This window comes from Rhinolophus sinicus, linkage group LG11, assembly GCF_036562045.2.
Source record: "Rhinolophus sinicus isolate RSC01 linkage group LG11, ASM3656204v1, whole genome shotgun sequence".
Taxonomy (NCBI): Eukaryota; Metazoa; Chordata; class Mammalia; order Chiroptera; family Rhinolophidae; genus Rhinolophus; species Rhinolophus sinicus.
The window spans coordinates 79,015,952-79,030,659 of record NC_133760.1 but is presented as its reverse complement, the minus strand read 5'-3'; the positions used below and the strand labels follow the sequence as shown (position 1 = coordinate 79,030,659).

Genomic DNA, 14,708 nt, shown 5'->3' with positions numbered 1-14,708 from the left:
CACCTGACAGGCACTCGGGGAAATCCTTGTATAGAGCAAAGATGGAAGCAAAGAAAGAAAGTTACTGATTGGCTGTAGCTTAAAACCTAGTTGGCTATTTGTAATTTGTTGTCCTTAGTTTCCATTTCTTAACTTGAGGAATTTACAGGCTTAGATTTTTGTTTGTTTACATAGGTCACCACAACATTAGGGCCACCTCAGTCCAATAGTCTCCTTGTTTAATTAATTTAACAGAAATTAGCCCATAAGCCTTTCTGGAACAAAAGGAACATCTTTATTCTATCATTTAAAGTATTTTTATAATGTCAAAATTTTTTAATGAGATTTTCCTCAAGATAGTGTCATATCTGGAATGTATTTCTTGACCATAAAGTAACTCAATTAAACTTTAATGTCACTAGGGAAGGTCAAATCTTAAGCTTAGCTCCTAGCAAAGGGCTTTGTCCAGGCGTTCGAAACACTTAATGAAATCAGAGGTAAGTAAGATCTTTAAGAGTGTAGACTTTGAGGAATTCTTGGACGTCTGAAGAGTAACACATTTTTAAACGTTACCTTCTTTCTTTTACACAAGCTTTTTTGTTTACTTCCTATAATTACAGGCATAATTGAAAATCCCTGAAGGCAATCAAGATGTGATTGCATTTTCAGGCAAAGTTACATGTCTAAAAATAGACTAACTCTACTTTCCCAGGTCTAGGAAGAGAATTACAATAGCATGACATTACTAAACACTGCCTAATACTTTGCCCTCTTGGGTAGTTGTTGATTTGCTTTATGTGGAGAAACTAGAAAGCTTTAGCATATACAAGTAATACTGCACTGAGTTTGTGTTTGAAATAACTCCTAAATGGAGATGCTCAAGTCAATAATTGTAATTGTATAAGGCAAGCTTTATTTTGGTCAGAGTAATGCATACCCAGAGTTAATAATTCCACCAATGACTAAATTGTTTATATTACAAAAATGTCAGTTTCCTACCCAATACTTTCATCTTCATCACCTGTCCTACTCTTTAAAAGCAGGATCTTCCAACTTTCTTAGCTGTTTTTTCTGGTATTAACCTAAATATTCCTAAATAATATATTTATACTAGACATACTTGATTTATTAATATTAAACAGCATCAATTTAATTTCCCAGCTTATGACTAGTTAATTAGTTAACCTTTTAAACCATTATACACGTCTGCTCATTTATGTCTGTTCCCTTTCTGTTTTCAGTATATTTGGTTAAAAAATAGTCAGTGTTTACATTGTTAAAACTATGCAACTCTTCAGTGCAGAGCTGACCCAAGTAATGAACTAGAATTTATTTTTCACATCTAATTTTTTTGTTTGCTTAGTTATCTAGGTACCTATTAATTTTAGTGATGGGTGATGTAGCTATCATTAAGTTTTTTGCCCAATATTCCAATAGATCTATCAAACAATAATATTTTTCCAAATGTTCAAACTCATCTTAGATCCATTTTCTTTCCTAGGGAAGACCTTTTCCTTATATTTTCCTTTTTCTCGAATTTGTACTGATTCTCTCTAGGACTGAATAGAATTGTCATACTAGAACTTGCTTCACCAATTTTCTGTGTTGGGTCATTCATTTCTTAAATCCTAGGTTTTACCTTAGTTTCTTCCTATATTTTGCTGATACTTATCTTTTATTAGGTTCCTAAGAAAAAAATGTATTGGCAATATATATTTTTGCCCACACACATTAGAAACTATCTTTATTCTACTCTCAGACTTGATTGAGAGTTTTGCTGGGTATTGATAGTTCAGGTATTTCTATCAAATAGGAAACAATTTTAAGTGTTATTCTTGAGAGAATTCCAACTGGTTTCCAGTTATTGTTTGTGACCTATCTTGTGTCTGTCACTTTTTGGATCTTCTCTTTATTCCTTTATTCAGAACAGCTTTATGGATTTCTGAAACATCTTAAGGTGCCTTGTCCTGGGTCTGTTTTCATTCACTGTATTAGGAGTGTGCCCTTTAGGGGTGGGGAAGATCAAGAGAGTTTCCCAGGAAGAATCATGAGCCCAAAGGACCTCATTGCTCTGAATAAGACCATTGATCTCCTCGTCCACTTTTGTCATGGCTGGTGCTTCTAATCAAAGTGTTTTCAGGAGTTCTTGAGGGAAATTCTGTTTTTTTTATTTTTTTATTTTTCTTTCCTCCTTAGGCATTTATCTCAATTCTCCCTTTAGTTATCAATCTTTCTCCTGATTTCCATTTTTAAAAAAAAGTGTTGAAAGCTTTCATTCATTTTTCACCTCTTGCCCCAATTTTATTTTTCCTTTTTGTCTAACACTTCACTTACTTATTTATCTTCTGTAATTTTAATGGGATTTGAGTAGGTACAGGAAATAAATGCAAAAAGCCAGTCTCTATGTTTAAGTAGATGTCTCAATTTAATTTTTGAAAGGTAAGAATCAACAAACTTAAACCTTTCTAATGCTAGCCTTAAGATACATTCTATCTGCTCCCCCAAATAAAGAAGAGGGTAAAGGGAAATAGTATAGAAACTTCTAAAAGAAAGTGTTTTTTTAATACTTCCTGCTTTTCTTTCCCTATTACTCCTGTACTTCCCAGGATATACCTTTCCCTTCCTAGCAACTATTACAACCAAATTTAATTTGTATTGGTTTCATTTTAAACAATTTTATTGTATTTCTCTTTTACTCCCTGGCACATATGTTCCCCTTCCCATAGCTACCTCTAACAATTTTATTTTATGTTGCTTTTGTATCAAGCAAATATTATACTATTTATCTAATTTTAAGAATATTAGAACCTGTACAATCCACTTTAGAAGGATTTAAACCAAAGAGACAAAATGAGTAATATTTTATAGCATAGTTATAACTATAACTTAAGTGAGTTCTTTATTTCTTTATTTCCATATGAGACAAGAAATCTCAGAATGAAGGCACCTTGTGTTTCCTCACTTAACCAAATAGTGTAGTAATAATGAGAATAGAAATTTAAATATTTTACCAATGAAATCTCCATAATCAGTCTTATGCACACCCAACCTTCTATCCCCTAAAATAAGACCTAACCGGAAAATAAACCTTAGTATGATTTTTCAGGATGACATCCCCTGAACATAAGCCATAATGCGTCTTTTGTAGCACAATGTAATGTAAGGCCCAGTTTTATTTTGGGGGAAACACGGTAGATAGATAGATAGATAGATAGATAGATAGATAGATAGATAGATAGATGATAGATAGCAGATAAGTAGAACCAACATTTCTTACAACAATAAAACTGTATTAACATCTGTACTCATATTAACCAAGTGTGATTTAGAGTGCTAAATACATTATTCACACAAACTTTTGTGGGCTCTGATTCAATAGCATTATTCCCCTGGCATCTTATGTTATTATAAAGACAATTGAGCTAAAAATAAGTAAATAAAATAAAAGTGCCATGCAAATACAGATGAATCATGTGAACTTTTTATTGCCTAACACCTATTATAGAATAATAATAAATACTTGTATTTATAGAATGATTTTTCTCTAAGGAATTCAAAGATTTTTTAGACATAGTTTCAATATGCATATTTTACAATTACAATAAAACATAAAGGAAAAAGAAAACATGTACAGTTTGAAAGAATAATTTTATTTATTCATCATCTCTTTAACAAGAAAATTGTATTTTGCAACAAAAATGTTACATATTATAGAAATGATTTTACGTGGTATGGAATGTTACCTAAAGCAGCATCTGTATAACCAATTGTGACACAATTGGTGACACACTTTAACTGGTTGTTTAACTGAATTTAACAATCACCATTTTCCACTCTAGTTTTCCAATCCATTACCTCCCTAGATATCTTGTATCTTGAACCTGGAAAACAGCTGGTGGGTCTTCAACTTAAAAAATTAAAATTACACTTTTACTCGCTACTATCTTCCCTGGGCTATGCTGGGTATTAAAAAAAAACAAAACAAAAAAAAAAAACACCTAAACTAAAATAAAAAGGGTAGGCTGGTGGCTCAGGCGGTTGGGGTGCCTTGCTCCTAAAGCTGAGGTTGCCAGTTCGATTCCCACATGGGCCAGTGAGCTGCGCCCTCTACAGCTAAGACTGTGAACAACGGCTTGACCTGGGCTGCCTGGGGCTACCACATAGTGCGTTGAACCTCCGTGAGCAGGAGACTGTCTCAGCAGGGAGCACAATGCTCATAATACCAACATGGGCCAGGGAGATGCGTCCTACACAACTAGACTGAGAACAATGGCTTGAATCGAAGTTGGGAGGGGAAAAGGAAAAAAAAAAAAAAGCCTAAGACTGTACTTTCAGGGATCGTTTCTATAGTATGTTACTAGAGAGGTTTCTCTGAGTGTGTAGAGCACCCGAAGAAGAGGCATAGCATCCTTTCCTGAGCGTGAAGCCAGCTGTTGGTATTACTTCAGTAACTGCCACTTGCCATTGATGGTCATTGTTCTCTTCCACTTGGGGGAGTGAGAGAGTGAGGATGACGTCTGAGTAGTTAGAGAAAAAAAAAAACCTAAAAATACTGGGGAGTCAAAGGTAACTTTAACATAAATTAGGCAATGATTTATTGTGTCACACACCTAATCGTCACCACAATAGCTGACTACTACTATTATACCCTTGATTTGGGAATCATTAGTATTCGAGTCAGGCCTTCATTGCACTTTCTAAACTTAGCATTTGTTGTACCCACATCCTCCAAACTATCAAAGCTGCCACGCACACTGTTTGGCATGTCCAGGGTGAGTCAGTTTCCTACTGGTTAACTGGATGCAGCAGAAGATACTTGAATCACCTTGTAGGTACCCCAGCAATAAGAAGCCTCCGGGAGCTAGAGTTTTATTCTGAGGTAGGAAGGAGTTGGATAAGGCTAAACTGGAGCAGCTGCAAGGCTACTGACACATTCCCTAGAAGAGAACCAACATCGGCCACTTTCCACACAGTGTTAACCAGTGATGCCCAAGAAAGCAGTGTCCCCATACGGAGCTCCCCGACCATGTGCCCGGTTAGGTAAAAGAGTTCTACCCTTTCTCCATAATCTTTCTCCTGATCCTAAATTTTAAAGGCTAGAATCAGAGGCAGGATAAAGAGCAAAGTAGCAAATCAATTTTCCTCCTCTTTCCCTGACTCAGGTTCTAGCTGGGATGAGATAAACTGGATTAAAAGTGACTGAGATTTTAATAACTGTACATAATTGGATAGCTATGAAAATCTGTTCAGATATTCTCAGGAGATCTTCTACTCATCAGGAAAATAAGATTTAATATAGTCCTAGCTGGGGTAGTGATCGGCGAAAAAAATAATTTTGTGTTCTGTCCTAGTGAGTTAAACACTTCCACGTTCTGGTTCCACAAAGCTCTTCAGAGCCTTAGATAATAAGGCACTATTATAGTGATGGGTTAGGGTTTTCATTGTATTTGAGTTTTAAAACTCAGACAGGTGCTAACTCATTATAATGGCATGGCTTATGAAAGGAAAGGACATTGCACAAAACTACTGTTTGAATATAAAACTCTAAGTGTACATAGAAGTGCTTAGATAAGTAATTTCCAACCTTTCAAATCGTCAAATAAATTAATAAGGGCCTTCTTAGTTATTTTTTTCTGTTTTTTAATCTAAATAGTCTCCTATTCTCTAATCCACCATGAGTTAACTTTTTACTATCTGATTTTTTTTTTTCACTTTTTAAAAATTTATCTGTCAAATAACTCACCTAAATAATACTCCTAAAATACTTTCCCTTTCAAGGTGACAACATTATCTATTCTTGTTCACAGATCTATCCCCAGATCCCTGCTTATAATAGATATTCATACATATCCGTTGACTATAACCTTTGCCTGTGTATTTTATATTTAATTTCAACTTATTTTATAAGTTGTAAGTATTTCATTTCCCATTAACTCACCAGGATTGGTACATAGAAATGATGCCTTTCCAGGCCAGATTAGAGAATCTAAATAAACTTTTGTTGCATCGTGGGGGTTAATATAGAATTTCCCAAGTTGGAAATGACTGCTTAAAAGAAATGAGCGATAACTGTTGCCAAAACAAAATGAATGTGTCATACAAATTATACAGTAAATACATAGAAATGCCAGATGTCAACATGGTGATGTTAGCTTTCCTCAGTTTTTATCTTGACCTGACAAAATGAGCTGTAATCTCATTCACTATTTCTTTATAGACTTTGTTATAATCAGAATAAGTATCAATATCAAGTAATACATCAGCACATTACTATGCTTATCAAAGACACAAATTAGATACACCATAATTTATTCATCTTTTACTTCCAACAAGTTCTTGGAAATGCAATTGTTAATATTCACCAGAACTGGATTTTGCCCACATATCTCTCTAGTTCTAAATTTGGAGATTCTAAATTTGGAGATTCTAAATTTGGAGATTCTAAAGTGTTGAGAATCTCCATGAGACTTTACATCTTGATACTAAGTCCAAGCTACTTATTTTCTACATTCAATATGACTGTTATTAATGTCAATCAATGTCTATTTGACTCTTAGTCTACCTTTGTAGGGCATCCCCAATTTATACTCAGATCTAATTTGGGGAAGAATAGGAAAACATAAACCTGAGACCTTTGGAAAACAATACAACCTCTAGCATTCATTTTAATTCTAATGTACTAAATGATAATATCCCTTCTACTAAAATCAAGTAAGAAATTCTCTTGACACAAAATTGAAATATTAAACCAGGCAAAATTCTAACCAGACATCATTAGCCCTGAAGGATATTTCATTTGTAGAAATATAAATTTGAAGGATGTGAAACTTGGTTAAAATGGGTTATTTCATTCAGAAAGTGATAAATAAAAATCACTGTGGAAAAAAGGGAGGCAGGGAGAATAACCCCAGAATACTTTGGTATTCTTCTGAACATTTGACTTAAATCTTACTGGCCGCTAGATGGCACCTATTATTTGGCAACCATAACACTTTATTTCTAGGGCTTAAAATAACTGTAGCACCGAGCAAAAATCAATCCTGCCACAGAAATGTAGAAATATAAATTTAAAATGCATGTGATTTTCTGGTCGCACAAGAAATATTTAAGACCTTTATATTGTTCTTATGTTTTCTAACTTCCAAATAAATTATAAGATTTAAATTTTCTTACATAAGATAGTTGATTTATATCATTCTAAAATATGCTTCATTTTTTAAGCATTAGTTTTATTCTGCAAAGGCCAAAAGAAGTTATCATTTCAAATAGATGTCTGAAGTTAAAAAGCCAGTTGTGAACAACACTACCCTTAAAAGATTTAGAGTAACAGATTCCTTTTTGTTCATTTATTAAGCCTGCAGGAAACACCTTTGAACAATACCTATAACAAAACCCTGTGCTCTGCACAGTAACATCTGACTATACAACTGTTTATGCTTCCATAATACTTCATATGAATGAGAAATAAAAAACTACTGATTTTAATGCATATTTAATGCCTAATAAATTATCTAAGAGAATGGCAACACTCACGTGGCTATAGATTTACCATCACCAATAAATCCAGAAAAGCAAGATTTAGATGAAAATAGTTTTTAGGGTAAAACAAGAACACAGTTTTTGAAAGTGTCAACTATTACAACTGAGATGCTTATCTTTTCCACATGGTTGTATATTTTCATACAGAGGGAAAATTTAGTTGCAGTATGGCCAAGGGAAGAGAGATCTCCTTTTGTCTTCAGAAACACCATCTTCTCTTGCTTTTTCATTATACTTTCTTCTATATTTCTTGTATTTTCTACTCATTCTATCTTGCTCCCTCATTTCCATTGCCATCCTCTCTTCACTCTGCACATTCCCTCAAGATGCTCTCATCTATTTCCATGGCTTTGACTAACTGCACACACACTTGTAATATTTCTGTTCCCCTGTGCAGCTTTCTCTACTGAGCTCCCACTGTAATATATAATTATGGAGAATACAACCTCTATATTTGATAGATAATTCAAAACCATCATATCTAAAATTTTTATTAATATCTTCTCATAGAACTGGCTCACCCATGATCCACCTACTCAGCCAAACCAGAAACCGGGAATTCTTCAGAGTCCTCCCTTTCCACCATCTCATAGATCAGTAAATTCTGTGATCCTTATCTTTTAAATACCTCCCTACATCTAATTTCCTCTTTATCCCATTCAAACTCAATATTGCAAGTAACATTTTCCTTTCTTGGTCGGCCACCTATCTGCCCCTCAACCCTCATTTTTGTTCTCTTTTTTGTTGTTGTTTGTTTGTTTCTTAATTTTATTTTATTAAATTTATTGGGGTGACAATTGTTAGTAAAATTACATAGATTTCAGGTGTACAATTCTGTATTACATCATCTATAAATCCCATTGTGTGTTCACCACCCAGAGTCAGTTCTCCTTCCATCACCATATATTCGATCCCCCTTACCCTCATCCCCCACCCCCCACCCCCCTTACCCTCTGGCAACCACTAAACTATTATCTGTGTCTATGAGTTATGTTCTCTATTTTTGACCCTAAACTTGAGATTGAAATACAGTTCATATACTTTTTATCTCTCCTGCCTTTTCACACTGATCGGAATTCCCTTTGCCCCTGCACTGGCTTGATTCTTAGCCCAGTGAACTGTATTCTCTTTTCAGAGTTTAACACATGATGTTTTCCCTATTATCACCATATAGAGCTGGTTATGGCACCAAATAAATACCTTGACACAATGGGTGTCTGGGTGTCTGTTTTGTTATCAGTAAAATGGGCAAATAAGACATCTGCATCATTGCATTTTTAAGAAAAATAAAATAAATAAAGTGCTTAGAAAAGTGCCTGGCAATAAATGTCAGTCATTGGTGGTGATGATGGTGGTGGTAGTAGTAACAGTGGTGTTACTGCTACTATTATCATGACTATTAAAGTGTCTTCCATATCCCAGGTTCTGAACTACGTGCTAGAAATACAGGATGGACATGTGTTATTTGCATGTTTGTCCTTCTTCTAGATACTAAGATTTTTGCAATTAGAAACTGCAACCTACTTAACCTTAAATATCAAATACCTGGCATAATCCCGGATACAGACTAGGATCCTAAACGTATTATGAAAGATTTGGTGGCATGTTAAATTCCCTTCCATCATCAGAATGGTACTTTAATGGTATATAGATTATGTATTTCCATCATCAGTCCCAGGACAGAGTAGATTCTCTAATCTCAATAGATGGAGGAAGTAGGGAAAAAAAACCCTATATTTTGCTATGAGGTGAAATGTATAGTTTAAGATTAATATACAACCGCTATTTTATTACCTATGTGCATTATTCAGGTGGAGATTATAATGTAGCAGGGTCTTGCTATCATGTTATCCTCTTAGCATTGATATTAAAGAAGAGTCACAGTTCTGAAATATTTTATTTTTTTCTGTTCTGAAAGTAATGAATTCACTTGAATATAGTATAAGTTAAACCAGCCTTATCCCAAGTTCAACTTTTGCAGGGTATGTAGGATGCATGATGTTATATAAATCTTCACTATATGTCAATATCTACCTTCCAAAGATATTAAAAACCATGCATTTTTAAGAAAACTGGATAGAAGATATTGGCATTGCTTTAAACCAAATGTGCTAAGATTTTCAAAAAGAATTAATGTGGAGGCTGGTTTGATGGTCCTTTTTTTGTTTGTTTTCAGAAATATTAGGTATAGTTTTATGGCACTTGCCTTTTATTCTTTATTTATTTTTGTATATCAACTTTGTATCCTGCAACCTTGTTATAATCACTTATTAAATTTAGGAATTTTGTTTGTTTTTGGTATACTCTTTGGAAAATTTGATATGGATAATCATGTCACTGCAAAAGAGATTTATTTCTTCCTTCTGAATCTGTATACTTTTTATTTCCTTTTCTTGTCTTTTTCCATTTCTTGTCTTTTAAAATAACCTGCTAAATTTTTTGAAATAGAAATTCCTGCACCTCCACCCAGAGGTTTGTTACATGAAAGAGATCATAGAACCTATATTTTTATCAATTCCCCGGGTGGGTATTACAATCATCCAGGCTTGGAACCGACTGCCTAAAAAGTATATGAGTGGCTAATATGAGTAAATTTTTCAGAGGCGTAAATGAAGACTGGCATGATTAATTTAATTTCAAAAAGCAGAACTTGAGAAATGTATCTCAGTTCCTTATTTCAAATTCTATTTCTTCTCCTAATCTAAAGCCTAAGAAACATCAAATGGAAAAAGTGGGTGTCAAATATACTCATTTTGACATTTAATACATTATTTTATTATTATTACTTTTTTTTTTTACCTTTGACTCATTTAACCCATATAACTGGCAATCTTTTTTTAAAAATAATGCATTTTTTTGTTGTTTTATTATGTATTTTAAAATTATCTGAATGAACTTTTATTTTCAAATATATTGGTGGCACTAAAAGATTACACAGTAAAAATAACGAAGTAGTATTATAAAAAATGATTCAAAACTGAGTATGGATGAAATGTTTGAGTTAACTACACAATGTGGACTTGGAATGATACTTTTTGCTGATGTTGTCATTCTATTGTATTTCCTTCTCCTCCTATCCAGAGTTCACTAGTAAGTAGAAAAAAAATAAAACTTAAATTATAATATATAGTATTGTATGTACAATATATAGTATTGTTGATTTAAAATTATCTTACTCATAAGTTCCCTAGGGCATATACCAAACTACAATATCTCCCAAATATTATTATTCAAATTAAAATTATAATTTGGTTGAGCACAGAAGACCAGATTGCATTTTTTTTACCAGAAGATTCATATATATGAATTTATTCTAAGAAATACAAATTAAATTAGTGTATAAAGAGCACATAGAAAAATATTTATTGTTGTATTAATATCTTATAATGCTTTCCAGCAACATGGAAATATATAGATATACTACACAAAATAAAACCAAAACACATGAATCATAGCCAAGCTTAAAAAAAGAAAAAGAAAAAAGGAAGAATAGAAGAAAGTGATATTCCCCTTTGCCAAAATTGAAGAGTATACTCAAAACCATAGCTATGTAACTGATACCATGACAGGGCACAGGAGTACATGACACAGATCCAGAGCACTAGGGAAACGGTTATTAACATTCATGAAGGAATAGGAAAGTACCCTTAAGCCAGTGCAAGTAGAGTGTTTGGGACTGAGTGTCCTGCAAACATCTCACTGCCTTGAAAGCTGTCACATTAACATAAAGGAGCCTTGAAAACACAGTTACAATAGCCACCGAGAGTTTCAAAGTATCTTGCTAAATGCTGAATTTTAAAATAATTGAAGAAATATATGAAGAAATGGAAATTATATTAAAGTATCAGGCTAGAAAGAAGGAAAGAATAGGAACAAATGATAAAAAACAAAAAGAACTTCTAAAAATGAAGATATTATCAGTGATATCAAAACCACAATGGATCGATTAAACCAATTCATGATAAAATATCTGGTGATCTAAAAATAGACAAGAGCTTCTTTAATCAGTTAAGTATATCTACCAAAAATCTATAGTAAATTTAAATTGGTGATGGACAATCTAGTACAATATATCATCTACAAACTTGAGTTCACAATCAAGAATCACACTTCATAAATATTTGAGAAGCACCAACAACATGAAGGATGGGATAATAAAACCAACAATCCAAATTTACACTGGAAGAAAAGGGATTAATAGAATAATCATATTGGGACTTTAAAATAACTAAAATTGATATTCCCAAAGATATAAGACAGAGTAATATAAAAAAAAAGGGACAGACTTCCGGTCAAGATGGTGGAGTACTTGCTAAATGCTGTGCTCATCTCCTTCCAGAACCACATCAATATTAAAGCTAAATTATAGAGCAACTACCGGAAGATTAGCTGCCATGTTGAGACTGGTACGCAGGGTAAAGACACAAAATGGATTGGTCCCACACACCCATGTGTGGCAGTGAAGAATCAGGAGGAATATTTTGGTTGTGGAATTCCCCCCTGAGGAACAAGGGGTCCCAGCCCCACACTGGGATCCCCAGCTCAGAGCACCAGTGACAGGAAGAGGAGTCCCCACAACATCTGGCTGTGAAAGCAGTGGGAATTCCATCTAAGTGAGACAGAGGGCTGCTGTAGACTCAGATGACTTCTTAAAAAGCCTGAGCACCAACCCACTGAATCACAAATACTCACTCTAAGTGCCAGGAAAGATACAGCAGCTCAAAACCCACCAGGGACACACAGGGAGGAAATGTATTGACTGTCTTCAGGGTGAGGGCTGGAGGGGCAGATCTTTCCTGGCAGACTCAGACAGAAGTGTTGGTAGGCACCATTGTCCCTTGACTGAGCCCTGTCCCCAACCAGCCTGAAGGCACAGGCAGGTGCCAAATCTGAATTTCTATGAACCTGGCTAACACTGTTCACCCCCTGCCCCTGTGGTTCCCTAAGAGCCCACTCCATCCTGAACCTCTTTCAGTGGCTGTTCCTCACAAGCAGCCAGCCTTGGTCCATGCTGTGGACTTTCCTAAAACCCGTCAAATATCCACACAATCCAAATAAGGATCAGCCGACCTGATCGTGTCCTGTACAACTTGCTTAGTGGTGTAAAGCCCAGAACTCATGGCAGCCTGCCTGCCTCCAAGACTACCACAGGCAACTACCAACCACAGATTATTTTGTAGCCCCTACGAGGTGGTCCCCAGTGGGGTACATGCAGCAGATGAACTTTGCTTGCTCTGGATCCCCTCTCAAGTGGCCCTAGATCCAACATATTTGGTGGCTGCCTTCATCACACTACAGCACCACCCAACCAGCTTGGCTCCACAGTGATACACCAAAAGGGAGGAATTGACAAGCACTAGAGCCCCACTAAAGTGAATCCCACTCTGTAGGATCAGGCCCTACACAACAGCTCATCAGCTATAATCATGACCAGTCCTCACAGCCAGTCAGCCAGATGGTCAATGCCACCCACTGATGAGTCAACAACAAAAAGACTCAATTACAACAGGAAAGCACATACAGCCCACACAAGGGACGTCTCTGGAGTACCCGGCTCAGGTGACCAAGAAGACTGTGCCACTGTATCTTTCAGGACATTTACTACATAAGGCCAGCCTGCTAAGACTAAGAGATGTAGCAGATCTACCTAATATACAGAAAGAAACACAGGTAGGCCGCCAAAATGAGGAGACCAAGAAACATGTCCCAAGTGAAAGAACAGGACAGAACTCCAGAAAAAGAACTAAGTGAAATAGAGGAAGAAATCTACTATGTACTAAGTTCAAAACACTGGTTATAAGGATGCTTAATGAACATAGGGGAAGAGTAGATGAACTCAGTAAAATCTTGAACAGAGATAGGAAACTGAAAAATAAAAACCAGTGAGAAATGAAGAATATAATAATGAAATGAAGAATACATTACATGAAGTCAACAGCAGATTACATGAAGCAGAGGATAAAATCAGAGATTAGAAGACAGAGGATTGGAAAACACTCAATTGAAAGAACAAAATAAAAAACGTATTTAAAAAGTGAGGATAATTTAAGGGACCTTTGGGACAACACCATCAAGGGTAATAATATTCACATCATAGGATTACCAGAAAGAGAAGAGAGAGGAAGGGGTTGAAGACATATTTGAAGAAATAATAATGGAAAGTGTCCCTGGCAAGAAAATAAATATGTACAAGTCCAGGGAGTGCAGAGACTCCCAAACAAGATGAACCCAAAGAGGCCCACACCAAGACACAATTAAAATGCCAAGGGTTAAAGACAAAATGAGAATCTTAAATGCAGCAGAGAAAAGCAGTTAGTTACCTACAAGGGAGCTCCCATAAGACTGTCAGTTGATTTCTCAACAGAAACTTTGTAGGCCAGAAGGAGTTGGCACAAAATGTTCAAAGTGATGAAAATCAAGGACCTACAACCAATATTACTCTACCAGCAAGACTATCATTTAGAATGAAAGGACAGATAAAGAACTTCCCAGATAAGAAAAAGCTAAAGGACTTCATCACACCAACCCAGTATTACAAGAAATGTTACAGGGACTTCTTTAAGTAGAAGATGAAAAAAAATAATAATAATAAATATGAATAATAAAATGACAGTAACTACATATCTACAAACAATTGTTTAAATGTAAATGGATTAAACGCTCCAGTCAAGACATAAGGTAGGTGAATGGATAACAAAACAAGACCTTTACTCATACTGCCTACGAGTCACTTCAGATTGAAAAACACACACAGACTGAAAGTAAAGGGATAGAAAAAGTATTTCATGAAAATGGAAACAACAACAACAATAACAACAACAACAACAACAAAACTTGGGGTAGCAATACTTATAGCAGAGAAAATGGACTTTAAAACAAAGTCTATAACAAGAGATAAAGAAGGACCCAGCAATTCCACTTGTGGGTATTTATTGGAAGGAACCCAAAACACTACTTGGAAAGGACATGTGCATACATATGTTCACTGAAGCATTATTTATAACAGCCAAGATACGGAGGAAACCTAGGTATTCATCAATAAATAGATGGATAAAGAAGAGGTGGTACATATATACAATGAAATATTACTCAACCATAAAAAAATGAAATCTTTCCATCTCTTGTGGCATGGATCGACCTGAGGGTATTGTGCTGAGTGGAGTATGTCAGACAAAGACAGATACAATGTG

At 35.1% G+C, this 14,708-nt stretch overlaps 1 non-coding gene across 1 annotated transcript; it reads left to right on the top strand.

The window, feature by feature from the left end:
• The first annotated feature begins 4,298 nt into the window (after window positions 1-4,298).
• Window positions 4,299-4,505, top strand: LOC141567742 (small nucleolar RNA U3). Its single transcript, XR_012490576.1, has one exon. It is a non-coding gene; the product is annotated as a small nucleolar RNA U3 (small nucleolar RNA).
• The last annotated feature ends 10,203 nt before the right edge of the window (window positions 4,506-14,708 follow it).